Genomic DNA, 25,334 nt, shown 5'->3' on the forward strand with positions numbered 1-25,334 from the left:
GTCAGAGGTTAGGGGGTGTGACTTCTGGTCCAAAAATGGCATCAAGGGGGTGGGGCAACCATCAAAGGGCAGGGCTACCCATGCGGCCCTTGACAACTCACCAAAACTCGTTAAGTGGCCCTCCACCTGAAATAATTGTCCACCCCTGGTCTAAAAGCTGAGCAGACCCTCTTCATCCCCCTCTCACTTCTGGCAAGTATAGGCACAGGGTGAACTGCAGGTGAAAACATAATCCTAAACTGTACGTATGTGTCAAACACAGCAAGTATGCATCTATGTATTTGCCATTTAAATGCACAAAAGGTTAATAGGATTTAGCCCTTTAAAGTCTGTATGACAGAAGACACATAGTAAAAACTTTCAGCCATAGCTATGCTTCAATCAGAGATGGCAAATTACAGGATTGGATCAAAATCTTCAATGGAAGGCTTCCACAGAAATTTCAGTTCTTAGACAAAGGAATGTTGGTGTTTTGCAGAGATCCTGGCTTTCTCTGTTTAAAAATCTAAATTTCTCTGGTTTAAAAAATAATCTTTGCTTAAAAACTCCCAAATCCATATTTTTCTACAATTAAAATGAAACATCACTCTATATATAGAGATCAGCTGAATAGAATGTTTTATTGATATATTTACAATGTTAAAGCAATTTAGAAGCCTAATAGTGCCTCAATCATTATGATAAAATAAATTCTAAATATGTATGTATTTTGGCTTTTGATTTTTTTGTCATAGAATAATTAGGGCTCCCCCTGCCCATTTCACTCCCCAGGACATGGGTCCAGCTGGAGCTAACCCCCACTGCTGCACTGTGGTGCAGAGCAGTCCTGATATACTGGTGCCCCTCGCTCCCAAGCCACAGCTACTCAGCCCTGCCGGAGCCCCACTCTTGACCCACAGCCCTCCATCCCCACCAGTACACCTCACTCCCAACCCATAGCCTCCCATCCCACTAACCCTGCTGGTGCCCCTCACTCCTGCCCCCCACCCCCAGCTCCCCAGCGTGTGGGGAGGGGGGTGGGATGTATGGGGCAGGGTGTGTGTGTGGAGTGGGGGGGGATGCCTAACCATAGGTGATGCATGGAGGAGCATCGGGGGGGGGCATATGCCCCCACCAGATTTCTGTGACCACAGTGGGGCATGGGGCTGCTGCCTCGCCAGAATGGCATGGGCAGGAGCTGCCTGTGACCCAGCAGGTGGGACCTAGCACAGGAGGGCAGAACAGGGAGGTGAGACTTGTTGCTGCCACTGCTGGGACCCCTGTGTCAGCTGCACTGCCAGCAGTGCGAGGAGTAACAGACTGGGGGGCAGACAGCAGACCACACTGCCCTCACCTCCTCCCACCATCATGCTGGGCAACAGCTCTACTCCACAACCACCACTCCCCTCAGGCTGCAGTTCTACCCCAGAGGGGAGGCAGGGTAGGGGACAGCATGGGCAGAAATGGAAAACCCAGACCCCTGGTGATCTGTTAAGAAGCACACTTCAATCTAAATTATTATTGATCTTGTGCCCCAGAAGAATATTAGAAGACACTGCGGTAGCAAGGATACTATCTTCTGGATAAAATGTAATATTAAGATCCTAAGTACTTTTGTCCATTCAATTTAACGGTATTTTTTTACTTTAGTATGGCTATTAACCCCAGTGCCCTGGCCAAATTATTACTCTGCTGATTACATTCTACCTTAGGGGCAGGCAACTATTTCAGCTGGAGGGAGCTTAATGAGTTTTGGTGAGCTGTTGAGGGCTGCAAGGGTAGCTTCATCCCACAACAGGTGCCCCACTTTCTGGTCACCATCTTGGGACTGAAAGTCCCGACTCCTAAGCCCTGACCTTTACAACCAGAAATCTCTCCCCTTGCCCAGAAAGTACTCCAGTGGAGGGGGGGGAGTTCCTTGTATATTGTGTCTGGAGGGCTGGGGGGGGGGATATGTGAGGGGTGTTCAGGAGTATGTGGTTAAGGGGTCTGTGGTTCTATGTGGGGTGTGGGTATGGTGCAGCTGGGGTGTTTGAGAGTGTGAGAGAGGCAAGTGTGTGTGGGGTGTGGGTATGGGATGTGTGTGGATGTGGTTGAGGTGTGAGGTGTGTGGAACTGTTGGGTGTGCGTGTGGGTATGGTGGGGGTGGGGTGCATGTGTGGATGTGTGTGGGGGTGCGGGATGTGTGGCTACGGTGAAGGGTTTGTGGGACAGTGTTGGATGAGTGTGTGGGTGCACGTGGGGGATGTGGGTATATGTGTGGATGTGTTTACATGTGGGATGTGTGTGGGGGTGTGGGGTGTGGGTATGGTGAGGGATGGGGCTGTGGCGGAAGTGGATTGTGTGTGTGTAGGTATGATGGAGTGTGGGGATGGTGGTGGTGGGATGTGTGGGTGTATGTGTGGGGTGTAGGCAGTGTGTGGGACAGCAGGGTGTGGGGTGCATGGGACACTGTTGGGTGTGTGAGTATTGTGGGGAGTAGGGGGTGTGAAGGGATGTGGGTGCCTGTGTAGGATGTGTGGTTGGGGTGTAGGTGGGCTGGATGTGCACGGTGGAGGGCTTCCTCCCTATACCTGGCTTCCTCCCTGCCTTGCTCTTTATGATGTGGCTGAGGCCAGCCCCTCCACAGGCGGGGGTAGGATGATGGGGATTCGCACTGCCTACCTGGCTTGCACCATGCTGCAAAGGGGTGGGAAGGCAGCTGCCACCAGCAGGCAGCAAGAGAAGCCCCTAGGAGAGGGGAAGGGGGATAGGGAGCCGAGCCTGGCACCACCGGCTCTCTTGGTCTACATCCCACACCTGCCCAGCAGGGCTGCAGCCGAGCCTGTGGTGGCTCCTGCTGCTGCTTCCATCCCATGTTCGCGCAGGGCAGGGCTGCATCAAGCTCATGGTGGCTCCTGATGCTGCTCCTGCCCCACCTGCTTGTCTTGCGTCTGCCCGGTAGGGCTGAACAAAACCCACTCTGGCTCTTGCTGATGCTGCTCTGACCCCACCTCCCTGCCCAGAAGGGCTTTGTGAGCAGCCAAGCTCTTTCATGCTCCCCCTCTATCCACATGCTCTGCTGCCCAGCCATGCATGAGCAGGACCAAAGTGAGCTGCAGCCAGAATCCACCCCACTCCCTTCAACAATGCAGCTTCCCTTCTGTACCTGCTGCCCGGAGCACTGCTGTAGGGACAAAACGAAGAGTCGCTGGAGGCCAGGGGAGCCCAGCAGTTACCTGGGTGGTCGGAATCTGTGCCTGCTGACTGGGGCTGACATCCTCCAGCAGGGGAGGCTGGAAGTGCAGCATGTGTTGCCCTAGGCATGAGTGGGTAGGACTTGGCCCCATGCAGAGCGCAGCAGGGGCAGCCGCTAGCAGGGCCTTACACAATTAATTGGTGGGTGCCTACCTGCAGGCCAGATCCAATCAGATGATGGGCTGTATTTCGTCTCCTCCTGCTTAAAATCCCCTTGTAGTTTCCAGAGTATGTCATATTTTTCTTCACTTTTTGTTCCAATCAACTGTATTGTGAAACAATGTGTTCTTAAACAGTGGTTGTACCCTACCCAACTACAGATGCCTAATGGGTAAGGAAAACCCAAGTCTCTCAAAATGATTTTGTGCAGCTAAATACATTTGAAATTTATCTAGTGCCTTGAGATCCTTAGGTGATAGCACTTTTTTAAAAATTAAAAATGTGTTTATTACTATAAGCTCCTTTTATGAACATAACACAGAAATAATAAATTATAAAGAAATTATGTTGCAACTGCTCAATTGGACTTGAGAGTAGAAATCAAATGCAAGCATAACCTTCTTTTTAATGGTAACTGATACTATCACAGCAGCGGGCTGACTCAGCCATTATGTACTTTACCTACAGTTAATAAGCATTCAATAAAATCTTGGATAGAGGCATCATTCCTTCTATGACCAGGTGACCTATCACCTGGACAAGGGAGAAGAGATTGATATCATATATCTTGACTTCAAAAAAGCCTTCAATCTGGTTTCCCATGATTGCCTCTTGGAGAAACTGGCTAATTGTCGCCTTGGGTCCTCCCCGATCCACTGGCTGGAAAATTGGCTCCGGGGTCGGACCCAGAGGGTAGTAATTGATGGAAGTCACTCATTGTGGTGTCCTGTGACGAGTGGGGTCCCCCAAGGCTCTGTCCTTGGACCCACACTGTTCAACATCTTCATTAATGATGTGGACACTGGAGTCAGAAGCCGACTGGCCAAGTTCGCCGATGACACCAAACTTTGGGGCAAAGCATCCACACCAGAAGACAGGCGGATGATCCAGGCTGACCTGAACAGGCTCAGCAAGTGGGAGGACGAGACTCTGATGGTGTTCAACGCCGATAAATGCAAGGTTCTCCACCTTGGGAAGAAAAACCTGCAGCATCCTTATAGGCTCGGCAGTGCTATGTTGGCTAGCACTATGCAAGAAAGAGACTTGGGGGTCATCATTGACCACAAGATGAACATGAGCCTGCAGTGCGATGCTGTGGCTAGTAAAGCGACCAAAACGCTGGCTTGCATCAATAGATGCTTCTCAAGCAAATCCCGGGACGTCATTCTCCCCTTGTACTTGGCCTTGGTGAGGCCGCAGCTGGAGTACTGCGTCCAGTTTTGGGCTCCACAATTCAAAAAGGATGTGGAGAAGCTTGAGAGAGTCCAGAGACGAGCCATGCGCATGATCAGAGGTCAGGGAAGCAGACCCTACGATGACAGGCTGAGAGCCCTGGGGCTCTCTAGCCTGGAAAAGTGCAGGCTCAGGGGTGATCTGATGGCCACCTACAAGTTTATCAGGGGTGACCACCAGTATCTGGGGGAACGTTTGTTCACCAGAGCGCCCCAAGGGATGATGACTAGGTCGAATGGTCATAAACTACTACAAGACCATTTCAGGCTGGACATAAGGAAGAATTTCTTTACTGTCCGAGCCCCCAAGGTCTGGAACAGCCTGCCACCGGAGGTGGTTCAAGCGCCTACATTGAACACCTTCAAGAGCAAACTGGATGCTCATCTTGCTGGGATCCTATGACCCCAGCTGACTTCCTGCCCTTTGGGCAGGGGGCTGGACTCGATGATCTTCCGAGGTCCCTTCCAGCCCTAATGTCTATGAAATCTATGAAAATCATGGAAATAGATATCAAAATAGACAAAATATAGCAAGACGGAGTTTGTATTAGTTATGGCAGGTCTTTTTTAAGTAATCAAGGACAATAAAAAGTCCTTTTTCAGATATGTGGGGAGCCGGAAGAAAATCAGGGGCAACATTGGACCCCTGCTGAACCAGATGGGGCAACTGACAACTGACGCCTAGGAAAAAGCCAACCTATTAAATAGGTACTTTGCGTCGGTCTTTCATCAGTCCCATGGGATGCCCAGGCCCGCTACAGGACAGGGAAGTCCGGGTGAGGGTGATCCCCTGCCCTCCATTAATGCTGACTTCGTGAAGGAACATCTTGAGAAGCTGGATACCTTCAAGTCAGCCGGCCCTGACAATCTTCACCCCAGGGTACTCAAGGAGCTGGCGAGCATCATAGCCCAGCCTCTAGCATGGATCTTTGAAAACTCTTGGCGCTCTGGTGTAGTGCCCGAAGACTGGAAGAAGGCCAATGTGGTGCCTATCTTCAAGAAAGGGAGGAAAGTGGATCCGGCTAACTATAGGCCCATTAGCCTGACTTCTATCCCAGGGAAGATCTTAGAAAAGTTTATTAAAGAGGCCATCCTTAATGGACTGGCTGACGCCAACATCTTAAGGGATAGCCAGCACGGGTTTGTTGCGGGTAGGTCTTGCTTGACCAATCTCATTTCCTTCTATGACCAGGTGACCTATCACCTGGACAAGGGAGAAGAGATTGATGTCACATATCTTGACTTCAAAAAAGCCTTTGATCTGGTTTCCCATGATCGCCTCTTGGAGAAACTGGCCAATTGTCGCCTTGGGTCCTCCACGATCCACTGGCTGGAAAATTGGCTCCGGGGTCAGACCCAGAGGGTAGTAATTGATGGAAGTCACTCATCATGGTGTCCTGGGACCAGTGGGGTCCCCCAAGGCTCTGTCCTTGGACCCACACTGTTCAACATCTTCATTAATGATGTGGACACTGGAGTCAGAAGTGGACTGGCCAAGTTCGCCGATGACACCAAACTTTGGGGCAAAGCATCCACACTAGAAGACAGGTGGGTGATCCAGGCTGACCTGGACAGGCTCAGCAAGTGGGCGGATGAGACAGGCTGAGAGCCCTGGGGCTCTTTAGCCTGGAAAAGTGCAGGCTGAGGGGTGATCTGATGGCCACCTATAAGTTTATCAGGGGTGACCACCAGTATCTGGGGGAACGTTTGTTCACCAGAGAGCCCCAAGGGATGACGACTAGGTCGAACAGTCATAAACTACTACAAGACCGTTTCAGGCTGGACATAAGGAAGAATTTCTTTACTGTCCGAGCCCCCAAGGTCTGGAACAGCCTGCCACCGGAGGTGGTTCAAGCGCCTACACTGAAGACCTTCAAGAGCAAACTGGATGCTCATCTTGCTGGGATCCTATGACCCCAGCTGACTTCCTGCCCTTTGGGCAGGGGGCTGGACTCGATGATCTTCCGAGGTCCCTTCCAGCCCTAATGTCTATGAAATCTATGAAATATATATAATGTGCCCAATTGGTAGTATTACCTAATATGCCTAACTTCTCACCATATTATAAAGGCATCTCTATATCATTTTACTGGACTACACTGAAAATTAATTGTTATATCACCGTAACGTGTTTAGCAGCACACTAAAAAAGTTCATCCACTGTCATCTTAATTGCTTGGTATTATCTATGAGACCAAGAGCAGTTTCCTTCTGGGACATGCATGCTGTCTATTGTAATGCAATCATTTTGCCTTGTTGTTTCATTGCCTGTGAAAGTTAAAACCCCAAATACAAACAAAAGTCAGAAGCCCAAAAGAAGCATGTTTCAAAGACAAATACATCAACACTCAGACATTCACTCTTTGTAGCTAATTTTCCCAGGTTAAATGTACTATTCAGCACCATCTTCACTGAAATTATGAAAAACATATATTTACTTATATTGGCTCTAAATAAATTTGTGCAAACTATAATAATCTGTAGGTCTCAGAACACAGATTGGCAAATTATCTTTCACTAACTGGTTTTTGACTTTGTGGTTGTTCCAACCAAAAAAAAGCATAAAAGGCCCTGACATTGTTCTGAACTTCATAACTATACTGTGTTTCTTGACATACTAGGATTAGTAATAGCAGTGCTATCAAATATTACTGTGCAATAAAACCTGTGGTTTGCATTTAGATTACATTTGATTTCTTCATGTGGAAAATACATGCTCTAATTTTCCTCTTACGGGAAAACTGATAATACATAGAATGCAACATCACAGCAGATGATACCGACTATAAGGTAGACACGGTTTATTTTATAGTGATAATGCCTGTACTTCTGGCTGTGTTTTTATGATGCAGACATACAAAGAGAGAACAAAAAGATATTTATAAATACAGGGGTAAAGCAGTAAATAGAAAAGGAGACCAAACTACAGGAAAGGAACAAATTGAATTAGATACAATCAGGCCCAAAGAGCTTTAAAAAAACTGTAAACTTAGCACTTTTATACCTCAGTCAATAAAGCATGTACAACACAGCCTTCTTTAACAAATGCCATGAAAAATGGAATGTAAATAGGACCAGAACAGAACTTCCTCACCAAGCAAAAATATTTCTTTGAATGTTGGGTGTTAAAGTTTATGGTACCATAATTCTGTGCCCCCCTCCAAAATAAAATTCGTCTGTTGCTATTTTTATACTTGTTAATCTAGCAAAGCACCCATTTTAGTGACCCCTTTTTACAATATGTCTCAGAGAAGCCTCAATGAACATCTAGGATCTTATTAACTGCACAAACCAAGACAACACACAGCATACAATCTCCATGGGGACAGTCTACATAGCAGAAACTGTAAACAGAGTACTTTTAGCAAGGGCACCTAAGTGGAATTATACAATAAGAAACTGAGTGCAGAGCTCATTTTCATGGAAAAACCATAGCCTAATACACATTATTTCAATTTGGTTTTCTTTTTTGAGGTCTTTTTTTTTTTTGGTATGACTTCACATTAACTAATTGCTGTTTATTAACTGTGATTTACTGAATCAGGCATAGCAGAACAGGGCACTAGTTGAAGCAAAGCAGCTGGATATAAAACTAATGCAAATAGCTAAGAGCAAAGTGATGGCTTAACTGCTTCTCTCCATAATTTGATCAACTGGCCACCAAATGAACTGATTACACATCATCAGTAAAATTTCACCTTTTATTACCCTGCAATAATTCCTGAATAAATACAAAATATGGTCAAGCTCAATGAATTGATGAGTTACAGAGATTTGAAGAAACAAAGTTATAGAAAACAACCTTCCATCTCAACTGAAGATTGTGCTGTGCAAGTTAGGTCATTGCGTTTAACTATATTAACTATTCTTATGTAAACCAACTACTGAAAGATCATAAAACTCCAATGTTCCCTGTTTGCTGAGCAGAGATTTGGGGCAGAAACTTTTCCAGAAAAAATTTCCAGTGCTTTATTTTTCCCTGGGAAATTTTCCATTTCCAAAAATTAATTGTTTCATAAAATTCATTAGTAACAATGAATGGATGCCCATACAATATTAGGCAAGCTTGGCAGCTTCAAAGTTGTAATTGTTTTTCAGGTGATTTTCCCTAGGAAGTGTGTGAGAGAATACATATATGTTTTATTGATTTGTAAACAGGAGGGCAAATACACTCACATACAGGCAACCCTCACCATTCACAGGGGATACGTTCTCAGATCCCCTATGAACGGCAAAATCAGTGAACAATCCACCCCTACCTGCAGCGCCCTGGCGGGCGTATTTAAAATACGGGTTCGGCATTCACGAATAATTGAAACCACAAATACCGAACCCGCAAATAGAGAGGGTTTCCTGTAATAATCCAAACCAAAAATCAAGTTATGAATTCAGCCAATTGGCTGTGCAGGTCAAATCAAAACCAAAGCACGGCATATCATGCATAGTTCTTTGCGTATGCTAAAATTAGTTTGTCAATAGTTTTCAGTGCTTTCAGTTTTTTTCTTAAATTTAAACAAACAATGTAAGGGAAGTACATGCTATTGTGTATTGTCTTTATATTTTTACAAGTAGTCCAAAAAAATAATTTCTTTCCACATAAAGCTTTGAATTTATTTGAATATAACATTTAAACCACATTAAGTGTGCTGTATTTAATTTTTTTCCTCATAAAATATTTCCGTTCAAATACTTGTGGCTATTGGGATATAAGACTAACATGGGGGTACTTTTTTAGTTTTGTTTACTGAATATAAGTCAAATAAACATGCTAAATCAGATCATGCTCTATTTAGGGCAGTGGAAAATTTTCCAATTCAAATTTTCTGGAAAACCCACACCACTGTTACTGAGGTATGCTTATTTCCCACCATTTTATTTACCTCATCATGTCACTCTCCATTCCTCTCCTCTTCCAGTTTGTTCTCACCTCCCTCTGTATCAACTTTGAATTTAAAGAGTAAAATCTTAGGTTTCACTGAAGTCAACAGCAAAGCTCTATTTGACTTAATTTGGTCCAGGACTAATTTAAACTTTGTGGAATATACAAGTAACCAGCTATTCATTCTGAGAGACACCTAGCTATTGGCCACATGACAGCTAATAAGTAAAAACAGCAACAATAATAATAACTATATTTTGTTTCATGAAAGCTATTAAAGTTCAGCACAGACTTAAGAACTGAAATTCTACCGTGTGTCCAGGATTTGTACTGGCTGTAAACAAGCTTTATGTGAAGGCTATTAACCATTGAAGGAGAAATGCTACATCTGCAACTTGATGGTACAGACAACATGATTTATAAAATACTAGAGTTTTATTTTAGCTTCTTTCCCAATTGAAAGTTATTTTGTTCAGAGAAAAAGATACCTGTTTTTGGGCACTGTTAATGTTTTATTAGTAGTGTATTAACAACAATAACAATAAGTGTTCACTCCGTATAAGCCTGAAGAATCTGAATCCAGATTTCCAATCCTCTTTGTCAGGGAGCAACAATACCAGAAAAGCTGTGCAAGACAGGATAGTTTCTGAGCACAGAATTTTGTGCAAATTTTTATTTTAGTTTATCTGTAAGGCTAGGGACAGGAGTTGCATATAAACCAGTTTAAGTGATCAGAAACTGGTTTAAGATAAACCTGGGTGAATGTAGCATTAGACTTAATTGATTTGGGTCAAACCAGTTTATGGAACTTCTGTCCCAGACCCCTTCCAAGTTCAAGTTAAATCACAGTCCCCCACCATCCTAGCATGCTTTCCAGCCTTGGGCTGGGCTGTCTGTTCCAGCAGGCAGGGGGTGGGCAGCAGGGACTGCCCCTCCTAGTCAAACCCTGGCTACAGTTTGGGGCCAGGGAGGGGAACTTCCCTTCCCCCACGTACAGAGCTTCCCTGCCCTGCCCTGCCCTGCCAAAAACTTACTGCTGGCTGTGACTGTAGACTACAAATCCCAGAAGCACCTGGAAGTAGGAAGATGAAGTGATGAGAAACCCTGCAGAGTCCTGCTGCTGTGATTCTCAACTACAAATCCCAGAGACCCTGGGGGCAGCAGGAAGAGGAAGTGAACACAGTCCATGCTGGCTACATGCCAGAGAGCTGTGCCCTAGAACCCCTGGGCTTCTGGCCTGAGCCACTGCAGGCATGTGGCTACATTTCTTGAATCAAAAGTGATTTGTCCTGTTGTTTCTCAGCTTAGTCTCAGCAGCTTAAGCTAACCTGCAAAGACTGAATTGATTCAGCCTCAGGCTTTTTGACTATCTGTACTTAGCCTTATTGATCACTGAATAGTGGGATTCACATGAACCATGATATTCAAAACAAAAGTTCACTTTAAACACCAAGTTTCCTTTGGTCTCACACAGAACTCATTCACAACTCTTGAGTTCTATATTGTCTAAATATGATATCAGTAATCAGGCAAGGTATGTGTCACAACCCAAGGGTGTGATTTTGTGCGTGTGTGCTTTGGCACTGCTAAATTATTTCCCACCACGAGGAGCTTTCTTTGCAGGGTGCATTTCTCAGTTGCAAAGAGAAAACCCCAGTGCAAAGGAGTTCCCGCCACCCGCATGCAAATTTGCGTCCCACTATTGGCCAGTTCTAAATTATTCCCACGTGGCGGCTAGCAATTGGCTTGCTAGCCGTATAAGAGGCTTGAGCGGTTTCCGCCCAAGTTGGAGGACTCCACAACCATCTCGTGGAGGAGGACGACTTCACGTCTCGTGAAGAACTCTAAGCGCTGCGGAGCCTAACGGACCCAGCGTGTGCCTTAAGAAGGCTATAGGGGTCTGATCAACCTCTGGCCTCTCCCCGTCACCAAGCACGATCCCTCGATGAACCCCTTCCCTGCGCGCTTGTTCCACGGAGCCTAGCAAGCTTCATGTGTGTGTGTATCCAGAGCTCTCTCTGAGTTATTTCAAGAGGCTCGAGTTTTCTGCGGGTCTTGTTCGAGTTTGTGTTGTGGAGCCTAGCAAACTCCACGTGTCTGTCTGTAACCGCAACGCAAGCAAGTTTTTCCTGCCTGCACCGCGACCATCTACAGTGTAAGTAAAAGAATCTTTAATCAACCGCTATGCGTCCGTGCCTAATTCTAGTCTGCCGGCCTGCATTCCCCGACCCGCGTGCCAGGGCTGCTGGCCACAGCCCGCCGCGCGCCCCCGAGGGCCTCAGACCGCTCCCGGCCCGCACAGTATGGTTCAAAATAAGCTTCAGTTCTTTTAGAAGGAGGAGGAAGCTGGAAGTGTGAGGAAACTGGATCTGTTCAGTATTTTGGTTCAGTCTTTACCTGGGGTATTTGCAAGAGGCTTTCAAAAAAAAAAAACCCCAAGTCAACCAAAACAAATCAAACAAAAAACCTAAGAATAACTTTCTATTGATAATAAAAACAAAAATCCACAAGTTCTTTGTTATTTCAAGTATCAAAGAGAAAATTGCACCCCTCGTGAACATACAGAAATTCCTGGCCCTGTTGAAATCAGTGGGAGTTTTCCTGGGTTGGTTTTTTTTTTTTTTTTTGTAAACCCAGAATTTCACTCACTGTCAGGTAAGAGGTATATAACAGAATTCCAAACTCATATAGTCACTTTTTAAAACTTTCTCACTTTTTGCTTGGGTTGAAAACTTCATTTGATTATTCCTATGTTTCTCAGCCAGGGTGTTATAGCACTCTGGGTTGCCTTGAGATCCTTTCAAGAGTGCCATGCAATGTTAGTTGTCACATGTGCAAACATGATTCACAAAATTAAACTGAAGATTTTTCAATAGGATTTCATAGTGTTAAAAGCATTCTGACTTGTAGTCTTTCTGAGTTCTTATTTTTTTTCTTTAGTATAAAAAGAAGCTAAGAGAAGGCATTTTCCAAGGGATGCCTTGAGTCTACCAAGAGGTGCCTTGAATCTAAAAATCTAAAAAGGCTGAGAACCACTGATTTTTTTCCCCCAAAACATAAGCAATTGTTTTAAAATTTCCAACATAATTAGTCAAACAGGTTCAAGAAAATGAATTTACAATCCCTTTTCGCATAACTCTCACAAATTTTGTAGCACTAAGAGAACTTCCATCAGTGGCTAAGAGGCATGAACTTTCTGGAGGTATGGAAAAATGTGTATTTGCAGTACCTTCAAAAGGGGTGGGGTAGCAGCCATTACGATTTTACTGTTAACTCTTCGTGAGTCGACAGCAATCCAAGTGTAGCAAAACCACTCCAAAGTCAAAGTCAGGGTGCTTTAGTTAGCCTGTATCACTACTGGATCATGCACATATAACAGCCACAGCATAAGAGCTGCTGCATGCTCACAAACAGAAGTTCCTCCTCCACTTCTGGGGCCACTTCAAATGTACAATTGTCAGTAGCCTAGAAAATGCGCAAAAGACTTTTCTCACAAAAACTGTTTGCTGTAACTTCTCATGTCTGAAAGGTGCTAACTGAACTCTTTGATTGTGCAGTCGCAAGACAGCACAAAGCAGCTTGCCATTCACACAAAGCATAATCAGTCTATCAGCATTGCTTATAATTTCACTTTTAACAACATTCATTAGAAACTAATAGAGTTACGATATAAAAATCAGTGTAAAATGACATCAGAACCAGATCCTTAAATACTGGTGAGAAAAGAGAGAGTAAGATTTCCTGTACCCCAGAGGCTTCCTGAAAATTTCTCCATAAAGGAGTGAAACAAAACCTGAATTCCAACATTTTCCTGAGATCCCACAGGAGGGACGCAGGGGAAATCTAAATGCCAACAGTGAGATCACTTTCTAATAATCCCAATAAATAGATCTGTTGCAAAAAACTGATGGAAAGAAAATGCCGGTATGCCTGAGTAATGCTGAAGAGAAACACACTTGCTCCTAACACAATGGAAAAACTGTTCATGAATAGCTAATCTGTGTGAAGCTATGACCCCAGTCATGCAGTTCGTGCAGTAAGTACTGTGGAAATCTACTTGAACTAGGTGTTGACTGAGCAAACTAATGGTATATGTAGGCATATCTCTATCCACCTATTCATTCACATGTGGTGATGGTATCCATGTGATAAATTGCATTTAACATGCACCTGCATTTTGCCCACTAATCCAGCTTCACCTTGACTACTCCTAACATTACAAATCTCTATGGAGATCTGTACAAATCTCCAAACAACCCCCTTTTGTTTATATGACCAATTATTTTTTTTCCTTCTTCCTTCACAAAAGAAAAAAATATTTCAAAAAAGTATGCTGGTCAAAAGCCAGGACAGATTTAAGTTCTTGTATCTTGCAATTCAACGTGATTAAAACTGGGCTCTTTAAACTATTAGCAATTAGAATACAGCTGTTTGTTTCTAAGCACGAGCATATGTTAATTCTCAGAGGAAGTTTGACTTTCATACCTATGGGTGGACATTGAGTGCTAGTGCAGAAAAGGGTGGGGGCCAAGGGTGCATAATATAGCCCTAGTGTTTCCACAGAAGTCCACAGCACTGAAGGCCCAATTAGAACCAGAGAATCAGAGAGGCACAAGTTACCTAGTCCAACCTCCTGCCTGAGGCAAGATCATCCCTATACGAACTATCCCATAAAAACTCACTGTTTAACCTATGAAACCACAGTTTCATAGTTTCATAGTTGGTAGGTTCGGAAGGGACCTGAGCAGATCATCAAGTCCGACCCTCTGCCATGACAGAAAAAAGTACTGGGGTCAAACGACCCCAGCGAGGTGTTCATCTAACCTCCTCTTAAAGACCCGCAGGGTAGGAGCCAGCACCACTTCACTTGGAAGTTGGTTCCAGGTCCCAGCCATCCTGATGGTGAAGTAGCACCTCCTGATGTCTAGTCTGAATCTACCCTCTGCCAGCTTGTGACTGTTATTTCTAGTCACTCCCGGTAGTGCTCGGGGGAACAGGGACTCCCCCAATGCCTGCTGGTCCCCTCTGACAAGTTTGTAACAGTCCACTAGATCCCCCCTCAGCCTTCTCTTGTGGAGGCTGAACACGTTCAGGTCCCGTAGCCTCTCCTCATAGGGCCTGCCCTGCTGCCCCCTGATCATGCGGGCGGCCCTCCTCTGAACCCTCTCAATGCTGTCCACATCCCTCCTGAAGTGCGGCGCCCAGAACTGGATGCAGTACTCCGACTGCGGCCTGACCAGTGTTGCATAGAGGGGGAGGATCACCTCCTTGGACCTGCTTGATATGTATCTGTGGATGCAGGACAAGGTGTGGTAGGCCTTCCTGATCGCGTCCCCACACTGTCGGCCCATGTCCATTTTGGCATCAATAATGATTCCAAGATCCTTTTCTGCCTCTGCACTGACAAGAAGGGAGTTCCCCAGCCTGTAGGTATGCTGCTGGTTCTTCCTCCCCAGGTGCAGCACCTTGCACTTGTCAGTGTTGAAACCCATCCTGTTCTCATCTGCCCACCCCTGTAACCTGTCAAGGTCCAATTGCAGCCTATTCCTCCCTTCTAGCACACCCACATCCCCCCACATCTTAGTGTCATCAGCAAATTTGAATAGGGTGCTTTTTACCCCCTCATCCAAGTCACTGATGATGTTGAACAGCGTGGGTCCGAGGACCGAGTATTGGGGGACCCCACTGCCCACATCCCTCCAGGTTGAAAAAGACCCATCCACCACCACTCTCTGGGTGTGGCCCTCCAGCCAGTTAGCGACCCATTTGACTGTGTAGGTGTCGATGCCACAATCCCTAGTATTTTAATGAGAATGCGGTGAGAGAGTGTTGAAGGCCTTCCTGAAGTCCAGAAAGACTATGTCCAGTGCTACCCCTGCATCTAAGGATTTTGTGACCTGGTCATAGAAGGCCACCAGGTTGGTCTGACAAGACCTGCCTCTAATGAACCCGTGTTGGTTGCTCCTAAGCATAACCTCCCCTGCTGGCCTCTCATGGACATGTGCCAGGAGAATTTTCTCAAAAAGCTTACCCAGGACCGAGGTAAGACTAACTGGCCTATAGTTTCCTGGGTCCTCCTTCCTCCCTTTTTTGAAAATGGGAACCACATCGGCCCTTTTCCAGTCCTCTGGCACTACACCAGAGTACCACAAGTGCTCGTAAAGCCGTGCCAGGGGTCCCGCAATGACCTCTGCTAATTCCCTCAGCACTCTGGGGTGGAGATTGTCAGGACCAGCTGATTTAAATACGTCCAGTCCCTCCAGAAGTTCCCTGACTAGGTCCTCACTGACCCTAGGCCTGGGTGCGCCTCTCCTGGGGCCTGAGGGAGTCCCAGGGGATGGGCTTGTCCAGTCTCTGCTCAGGAAAATAGAGGCAAAGAAATCATTAAATAGGTTAGCCTTGTCGTTTGGTGCGACAACCAGATTTCCAACAGTCAACCCTGCCATAACACAAGACATAACAGTAGAACCTGCCACAGGCAAAGCAGGGGGGCCATGGCAGCTCAATACCTGCATCCTTGTATGCATAGTTATGCAACTGGGATCTGACAAAATTGTATCCCAAATCTCCAATATAGCACACAAATCATGAGTGGCATGGGACGATGTACAGTTTTGGGGATCTGGGATAAAATTAATCGGATCGTAATTGCACAACAAAATTAACATATGCTAGGGGGCTGATCAAAGTACCACATGCAGCTAATTGAGCCTCAACTCTGGCTAGTCCATCCTCACAAGAGTCTCCATGGAAAGAAAAGTAGACATGTAAGTAGACATGTAAGTGTACTATTTTGGGAATCTGGGATGCAATTTCATCAGATCCCAATTGCGCGACTATGCATACAAGGATGCAGGTATTGGGATGTCTTGGTCTCTCCACTTTGCCTGTAGCAGGTTCCAATGTTATGTCTTGTGTTATGGCAGGGTTGACTGTGCAGACATGCAAGTCTTCTCTTACCTCCCTGCTGCATAGGAGGAGCAAGATGCAAATAAACAGGCAACAAACAGACTCTTTCTTTGATTTTAATCAGGATAGCTGGGAAAGATCTTAAATGCCCATATAGCCAAACTGCAAACATTACCAAAGACAGAACCATGCTGTTTGTTCATGTCATAGCCATGCATCCATTTTCTATTATCTCTGTCCCCCGCAAGGGTATGTGTAAAAAACATACCCTATGCTCTACCACAGAGGTCCCCAAACTTTTTCTTATTGCATACCCACTTCCAGATTTACCAGCTTCCCAGCATACATTTTCTATTTTAACCCCTTAAATGCCAATTATTATTATCATGAAAATTAAATCCCCTGCATAATTTCCCCTGCATATCCCCCAGAGATGTCTTGTGTGCCCCCAGGGATATGTGTACCACAGTTTGGGAACCCCAGTTCTAGCACCCTTTGAATGGTGCTTGCATTAGTAAATGCTGTTTTATAATGAACATCATTTTGATATGAAACAAAAAATCTGCACAGCAGCCATGCTTCTTCATTCAAAATGGGGATCCAACAAATCTATGAAGCTAAGGTCAAAGACATACCTTCTTCATGCAAGTGGTAGAGACCTATGGTACTGGGCCAAACAGCAGTTCTCAGTCTCTGTTGTGGGGAGGGGCATCTGTGTCTCTAAAATAACACCAATCTGCTATCTAAAACACTGGTGTGGTATGCCATCCAGCAGACAGGGAAATTCCCTGCCATAAGGCTGGTGGGGAGAACTCCTTCTTCCCAAACCTTAGATCCATTGTGCACAGCCCAATTATAAATCTGAACTTCTGGCAGGGGGACAGCATAAGGCCTTGAGTGAGTAAAGACAGGACAGACTCTTCATCTGCTCTGTAGTTACTCTGCAGCCACTGGAATCAGCAGGAGTGAGGCATGAAGAGCAATCTGCAAAAGTAGAAAAACCAACCTCATAAACACAAGAAAAGCTACTACACTTCAAATTACTAGGTTGAACTACCTTGTAAATTGATATGCATTTCATCCTTTTGCATAGGAATTCTAGAAGGTGGAAGCAACACAAAGAGGGTAAAATTAGACACCTTAATATCCATGCACACTTGGCAAGGAGCAGCACTGGTAAGAGCTATGAAATAGAATAGGAGAGATTTACTTAGCAGCAGCAGAAGTAGTAGTAAGGTAGGAACACCCAAAGTCCCCAATCAGGGCTGAAGCCCTATTGACATGGTAAGAACATGGTAGCAGATTTGCTGTCACTGTAAAAACTTAGTCAAATTTGAAACAAGCAAGTGTCAAGTAGCAGTAGAGAAGGAAAGGGAAAAAGCTGGTAAGCTTTGTGCCTGACTTGGTCATTCCTAACCTATTCAGTGCTTTTTATTTCCAAATAAAATAAGCAATCCCTGATTGTTACTTCTCCTGAGATGTATGATGAGTTGCTCAATTTCTTTCAGGATTTGCAGATCTGGCTCTTGAGCAGCAATTTCAAGGAGAGGACAGGAGTCTTTCAGAGTTGCTCAAAGATCCACCTCTGAACAGTCACATAGGAAAAAGCATAGCTATGTATGTAGGAAAAACAGCAAAACAGGCATTCAAGTCTGATGTTGTTAAAGGGAAGGAAGTGTTGACTTAGAAAGGTTCACTCCTTCACTTCTTTTGAATTATCTGCTTTTTTTCAGCAGCAGCGACATATCTCCACCGTGACCAATGTGCTACCTTAGTGGCAATCGTAAATATAATATGCCAGCACATATGAAGATTTCAATTCTGTAATCTCAATATAAAAATTAATGCCACATTTGGAACAATTTTATAAACACATTTTGATAAACTGTGCAGATCACCAGTCTTCACAACTCTAAAACATGTCTCTCAGCTGTCATTGCAACCTAGAAACATACCTTGGCTACTCATACCAATAGAATCATATACCAACAACCTTTGGCGCAATTTATGAAAGCCACACAGAGTCATTATTTATCACTGCAGCCATACACTTGTATGATCTGAACTAAGACTGATACCAGTTATTCAGGATGAAATATGCAGGCTAAGAGTAGTGAAAGAGAGATAAAGTTTAATGGGGAATTGCTAATGTTGTATAAATGGGCTGGCTGAGAGACTTGCCTGTTAATTTCCTTTCTTTTTACATTTCCATTGGTGGAACATGGAAGCTAACAATTTGGGGCCCAATTTTCTTTTACACTAAGGCCTCTTTACGCTCTTCTGGTAGTGTAAAGGCATCAAAGTGGCTACAAATGTAGCTTACTTTGCACTTCTATTCTACTAGAATGGTGTAAAGGTGCCTTGTACAAATGAGAACTGGCCTTTTAACTCTAGTGTCATAGAGTGTTTTTTGCAAAGAAAATATATAAAAGAGACAGATGTATTAAAGTTACAAAGATCACACCAAGAGAAATATGCATGTACCTTGATGCTGTCTGGTCTAATAAAGTAAAAATCTATTTAAAAGTGTATGGCCCTTCACTGGTCTCAGCTACAGCATGCGAGTCAACTGATTAAATCAAGACAGTGTTTAAGGCTGGTTTTTCATCCAAGACCAGCGAGTGAACAAGAGTTTGAACTATTTCAACTGAGGCTAAAAGATGCTTGTTCTGAGTCTGACTGTTGCCAGTGGCTCATTTAGTTCAACCTCAGATGCACTTGCTTTCCACTTTTCAACCTTAGAAAAAAGTAATCTAGCTAAGGAGGTGAGGCACAGTATCATCAGTTAACAAAGATGGTGTGCCAAAAATGTTGGATGTTACTTAAATTTTTTAAATTTGTGAGTATAGTGTCTGCATAGATATAAAAAAATCTTTACGTGTAATGAATTTAGTCTGTATTATATATGTCTGATTTTAACAAATGTATAGCATTCATAGTTAAACCAAATCCTGAAGTTAAATTAAAGCACAGAAAATTTAAATTAATTGCCAGTTCAGTAAAGATAAGAATGACATATTCCTTTTCTAAGACAGAAATGAACATATATACAAAATGCAAATGTAAACTGCTTTTAAGTCAGTCAGTATGCTATAATATGGCAAATGCATGTACTATATGCAACAATTATGAAACACTGCAGCAAAAATTAACTACATGCACCGAACTAAAAGTAAACCAATCTTGAATCCACAGATACTACATTTTCCCTAGCTTAGAGACTGTATTTTGAAACAGGCAGAAAAACAAGTCAGTGCTACTTGACTACCAGTTCAGTTAGGATGCAGAGTATTTACTGGAAAATACAAACTATACAATTCCTTCAGCTTCTGTTTTTAGCAGAGACTCACCTGTTTTCAGAAAAAGGAGAGAGGCTTGTAAATCCATTTTGATATGGCAATTATAAAGATCCCTTTGACATGCAAAGCTCAGCATTCAACATTTGCTACCAGCAGACACTGCTCTTAAACAAAATGTGAAGCAGCCTTAGAAAGCATCCAGAAAACACAGAGAATCTTAGTCTCCCGGTAATTCCTGCAAAAATACATCTCGTTCACTTGTGCGGATCTCTTTATTGCAGTTGACATGGGCTTGCCCAGGGGACTAACTTGTTGTTCCATAAAGATCCTTAAATAGGCACTACTGATGAAACATTTAATCCAAGTCCTGGCATCAAATGGCTGCTATTGCCAGTGACAGTGATAGAAAAATCTATTTGCCTATTAAATAATTGCACACAAAGATATGAGCATTTATTATGCCTTTTAACATAGTTCAGCTGTTCTGGATCATTGCCAACAAGCTTCGTATTTTACAAAAAGTACATTCCATATCATTTAGGTTTTAAACATTTATTCTGTTAAATACACCTTTTCCACTTACATTATTATAGATTATTTACTTGGGCAGGGGAATGTATTTGGCACCCAAAACATCACTCATATCATTCAACCACATATATTGCTTTTGACCTCTTTCTATTGATAATAAAGCAATGATTTATATTTAGAACATATGGCTGCATTTCTTAGTTGTTGAAAAACATTTTCAAAACATATGATGTTTTCTTTAAATGTGAAGGGCAACACAAAGACTATTCATTTTCTGTAGAAATAAAGGAATGTATTTTGATCCCATGAGTCCAACAAAACTCCAGATAAATGTAACAATAATGAAAGAGGGGAAAAGTGCTCTACACCATTTATTCTAGTTAAAATGAATACTTAATTTTGGACTTCAATTAAGTCTAGAAACAAGAACATGATCAGAAGGGCCATAGTTAAAAAGGGGCTGAAAATGAAATGCAGCATCACATCCATATGTAATGGAATGTCATGAAGACAGTGCATGCAAGGAACAAATTTATCAGGAAAAAAATCAAAGAAATAACTGTTATGTGTTGACAAAGGCCATTATCTGGACAATCAAATGGGGCTTTCATGAGGAAAGGGCCTTTAAGGACAACACTTTAACTTATGCTTAATTTTAAGTTAGTAATAAATATGTTTCAAATTTTAAGTATGGCTTCTTTGGAAAAGAGACTGTCATTTTGTATCCTGTCTGGACAGTATATGACATCAGGAGATCCTTCTCCATGGCTAAGACTCCCACTTAATATAAATAATGACATTATATTTCCTGGATCATGAGCTAATAAAATAACAGTTGTAACAGAATAAAAATACTATGAATTACAGTGTACACAAGACTAAAATACATCTCTGTCTATAAACAGTGAAAAAGACAAACCAAACCATATCCCTTACCATTGCAAAACTTTTTTTGACCTATCTGTGAAAATGTCAAAGTGCCTCTCAAAAAATGTGTTTCTTTTCTGCTCTGATTTCTGTAAATCAGTATGGACTTTCTAATAAGCTGGAGCATGCATTCATTCTTCTACTGGTATACATTAGGGCTATGTGAAATGGCACCGTTCCATTTTGCCTTGAGTTTTGACGATTCGACGGAACAGCGTTTTATCTTGAATTTCATTTCAAGTTGAAATGTTTTGTTCCATCGAAACAGAAAGGCTGTTTCACCACTGTTTCAAGTTTCACTGGGGATGGGAAGTCAGACCAGCTGGGCTGACTTCCCATCCCCAGAGCTAGATTGCCCAGCTGGGCTGCTTCCCTGACCCCCGTGCTTCATCGACATGATGAAGCACAGGGGTCGGGAGGCAGCCCCGCTGGGCTCCCTCCCGCCCCCTGCTGGATCTTGTGCTGGGGATGGGAAGTCAGGCCAGCTGGACTGACTTCCCATCCCCAGCCTATGGTTGAAACATTTCAACTTTCAAAACATTTTGATCAGCCTCATTTTGTTTCGAGGCTATTTCAACGGCCTTTGTTTCATTCCAAATTTGCTGTTTCGACCTCAAAATCGGTCGAAACAGTGTCAGAACGAAACGGCCAGCGAAATTTTGCATATCCCTAGTATACACGTGTTCATATTGTGTGCTTTCAATCAGGATAACTTTATGGAACGTAGTTACTGTATGGAATACCTTTGATAGCTTGTATTTTTGTCATATACACCAGCTAAACCCAACTGAATCTGTGTCCCTTAACAAGCCAGCCCTAAAATACTATTTGTATTCTGGTTTTAAGCATTATTCATTGGACTGTCAATTCTAGTAGCTTATTTAAAGTATGTAACAGCCTGAAATTTTATTGGCTCATCTGCTAAGTAGACAGCTTCAGTTAAAGAATTTTTGCACAATGACACAACTGAATGCAAAACAAAACAACTTTGATACACTGCTGAATCAGAGGTCAATGAGAAAAATAAACTGGCATTTTTACCTCTGACTTCGTTAAATTCAGCTTCGAAAGTAAAACTTTGTTTAGTAAATAAAATTAATGTTGTTATGCGGTATTATAGTATCTTTTCTTCCCATGCTTTATGGTTATTTATGTGGGATAAGGGCCAGATTATCAGTGCTTAAAAACTATTTGACTGCCTCTTCACTTTCTTCATTTCTCCTGGCTGGGCAGAAATTTCTAATCACAAAAATGCCTCTTGTAAGTCCAATTTAGTTATGCTCAGATTCTGGCCTAGTTGCTCTGTTGTAAAAATACTTTTAAGCAGTCACAGGTAGAATCACGTATAATAGGTTTGCAGCTGACAAGCTAATTCTTATTAAGAATACAGAAAGAGAGGGAGGGAGGGAGAGTGAAAATTGCCAGCAGAACAATTTAGGTCTTGCAAGCACTTTTGCCTGGATATAACATGGAAGCATGCAAATTGTCTCACATTAACTTAAGAAGATGCTTCAGCTCTTTGCTGGATCAGGGGCAAGGTGCTCAGTACCTTTGATGCATAGGTCCATAATAAAGAACTGAAGCTATCCCCCTCCCCCCCCCCATTTGCTGAAGTTGATTTCAATTAATTTTGGAATCAAACTATCAATCTAGAAATGTTTTGTGAACCTGAAGGCATCCACAGGACTTTTCTATGGTTTTAATGTGATATTCCAAACATGATACTCCAAATCTTAGCAACTTATTTTTAGCGTATATCTTTACAAAATCTTGGCATCCATGTTCAACAAATACTTGCTTAATTTTTATCCACTGCTTTAAAAGTTCCTCTTTTAAAATTAGAAAAGTAATCAAATCAATAATTCTTTTCTTCTATGGCTCTAATCACAGATTTCTAAAATTCAACTGGCTGCTGGGCTCAAATAACTTCAGAGTGCCACATCTTTTTGAATAAATATGCTTCAATACAATTAGCAATGCATAAACTATTCTTTTTTGATGTATCACAATGAATACATTAGCTTTAACATCTATTCTCTTGATAAGTCATTTTGAGGTGGTCCACTTTTGTTTTCCTTACTTTCACAAACATGCTTGCAGCCAGTAAGAGACTCTTCACTATGATTAATGGCCTCCCATTGGGTATACAGAAAATTTCCCAGCCTGGTTCCCTTGAGAATGCTCCACTACATGGATTTCTAGGGAAAGCTAGATTAAAAGAGGAGGAGCAATAGCTATAGTCCACCTACCCCAGAGCCATCAATTATATACAGTTATAAATCAAAGTTTTCAGGAAGAACAAAGACTAGTGTGGCAAACAAACAAGGGCGTTCACAGCAAATTGTTTTGAAGCAGAATAAAACTCTTGATAGAAACAATGGGGCTCGCAAAGCCACTGTCAATATCACTATAAAGTTCTGTTGATTTATTAAGAATTAGACACAGTGTATCCAATTACTGCTGAATTAACTTAAACAGAAAGCTGCAAGAGGAAAAAGAAATAAGCACTGAGACAGGTTTTTCTCTCTTTTTCTCCTTTTTTTAAAAAGAAAAATAAAGCAAATTCTATATCGGAGTTAACTGAATATAGTAATGTGAATCATAAAGGATCTATCTGTATTTTACCAATGCATATTTGGATTTCTTCACTTTCCTTTTTCTCTTTCACAAAACACTAATATAGTATAGGCAGACAAGATTCCTTGGGCGAATTTGATATCTTTTATTAGACCAACAAAAGATATCAAATTCACCCAAGGAATCTTGTCTGCCTATGTCCTTAGACCAACACGGCTACAACCTAAACCCCTGTAATATAGTATATGCATGTCATTCATATTTCATCTTTTTGCCTGTTTGGTTCCTTTGCTCTTCTTCCCTGTATACTATAGATTGTTCTGGATAGACTGTACGTACCCCTCACACAAAATCTATATTTCAGATACATCAGAGAGAACTCCAGAGAAAATGGAGAAAAGACCAGTTTCAGGGGCTTTCCTAATGACCTTCTTCTCTTTCAAGGCCACCTGAATCACATATGACAGGCCAGATCCTACTTTCCTGGGGCAGAACTCTAAACCCTAATTTCAGTTTCTAACAATTCTGGGGTACTCAGAGAGTGCAAGATCAGTCTCAATGAAAGCATTCATTGTCCAAAGGACTACATGGAGTTCTACTGAGGCACCCTGCCTTGACCACAATGCACAATCCATTCCACCACTGCTGTGCTTTCAAGCAGCCACTGACAATCAGTAACTGTTTTATGATGTGGAAAGCATTCGGTTGTATTCACCAAAAAATTCATTTTCCTGCAATATTTGTTGAAAACTCTCTCTCAACATCTGGGCATTCATGTACAGCCACTGTCTGAGGAGCCCAGGCATTACTCTTCTCTTCTGCTTCATAATTCCTGCACTGAGCAATGAGATTCCTCAACTTGCAGAAGGAAGACACAATTGCTACGAAACATCTAGGGAAGAGTCAAACAAAGGATCTGATTTCTGTGCTGCTACCAACCAGTTATGATCTGTGGCTAACATTTGTGGCTAGCCACTCAGTCTCCCAGCCTGCTGGACCATGTGTTGTGGTATGCAACTATGTTTAACAAACTATTCCTTTTTGAAGGAGTTACAGGATGGTTGAAGAACTACTGGGTCAAAGGTGACTACAGGGAATGTTATTGTTTCCCAGTAGTAAAAGCATTGAGGAAATACTGTGCAATGCTATGTGCGGGGAAGTCTGCAGCTTCCTCCATGCACTGCAGACAGCCTGGACAAGGGATATGAACTAAAAACGTACCTAAAGTTGCATTAACTCTTGCACAGCCTCCTACATTTCATCCAGTTCAGAGGGTACCAAGGTGTGCAAAGTAGCATACTTTCAGTGGAGTCTTCTATTAGGGATATAAACGCCCCTACCCATGCCCCTACCTACACCAGGGCAGACAAACAAGAACTCAGTTTAGCTAGCCCTGGCCAAATGCAAAGGTAAGTTCCATGATAGAAACTCTCCTCTGAGACTCCTATATTTACTGGCAAGTAGCATGAGATTGTGGCAGAAATGGCCATTCACTTAGGCTAAGTACAGACATTTGAGGGTGTTAGGGGGAGGTTAAATCGATTCAAAATGTTTGCCCAATATCAGGTAAGTCAGGATGATGGGGCTAGCAGGCAGGGGCTGAGG

The 25,334-nt window shown here is 43.0% G+C and overlaps 1 protein-coding gene across 2 annotated transcripts in view; it reads right to left on the minus strand.

Moving 5' to 3' along the window:
- Window positions 1-25,334, minus strand: part of RARB (retinoic acid receptor beta) — a 528,277-nt gene that overhangs the window by 352,690 nt on the left and 150,253 nt on the right. Inside the window, exon 1 of one of the 2 annotated variants that reach the window (XM_014603110.3) lies at window positions 19,746-19,913. The exons of the other annotated variant lie outside the window; for it this stretch is intronic. The gene's annotated coding sequence lies outside the window, so the exon portion shown is untranslated. Of the gene's footprint in view, window positions 1-19,745; window positions 19,914-25,334 lie in introns of those variants that run through there. 2 annotated transcript variants of the gene reach the window in all.

Source organism: Alligator mississippiensis, chromosome 5, assembly GCF_030867095.1.
Source record: "Alligator mississippiensis isolate rAllMis1 chromosome 5, rAllMis1, whole genome shotgun sequence".
Taxonomy (NCBI): Eukaryota; Metazoa; Chordata; order Crocodylia; family Alligatoridae; genus Alligator; species Alligator mississippiensis.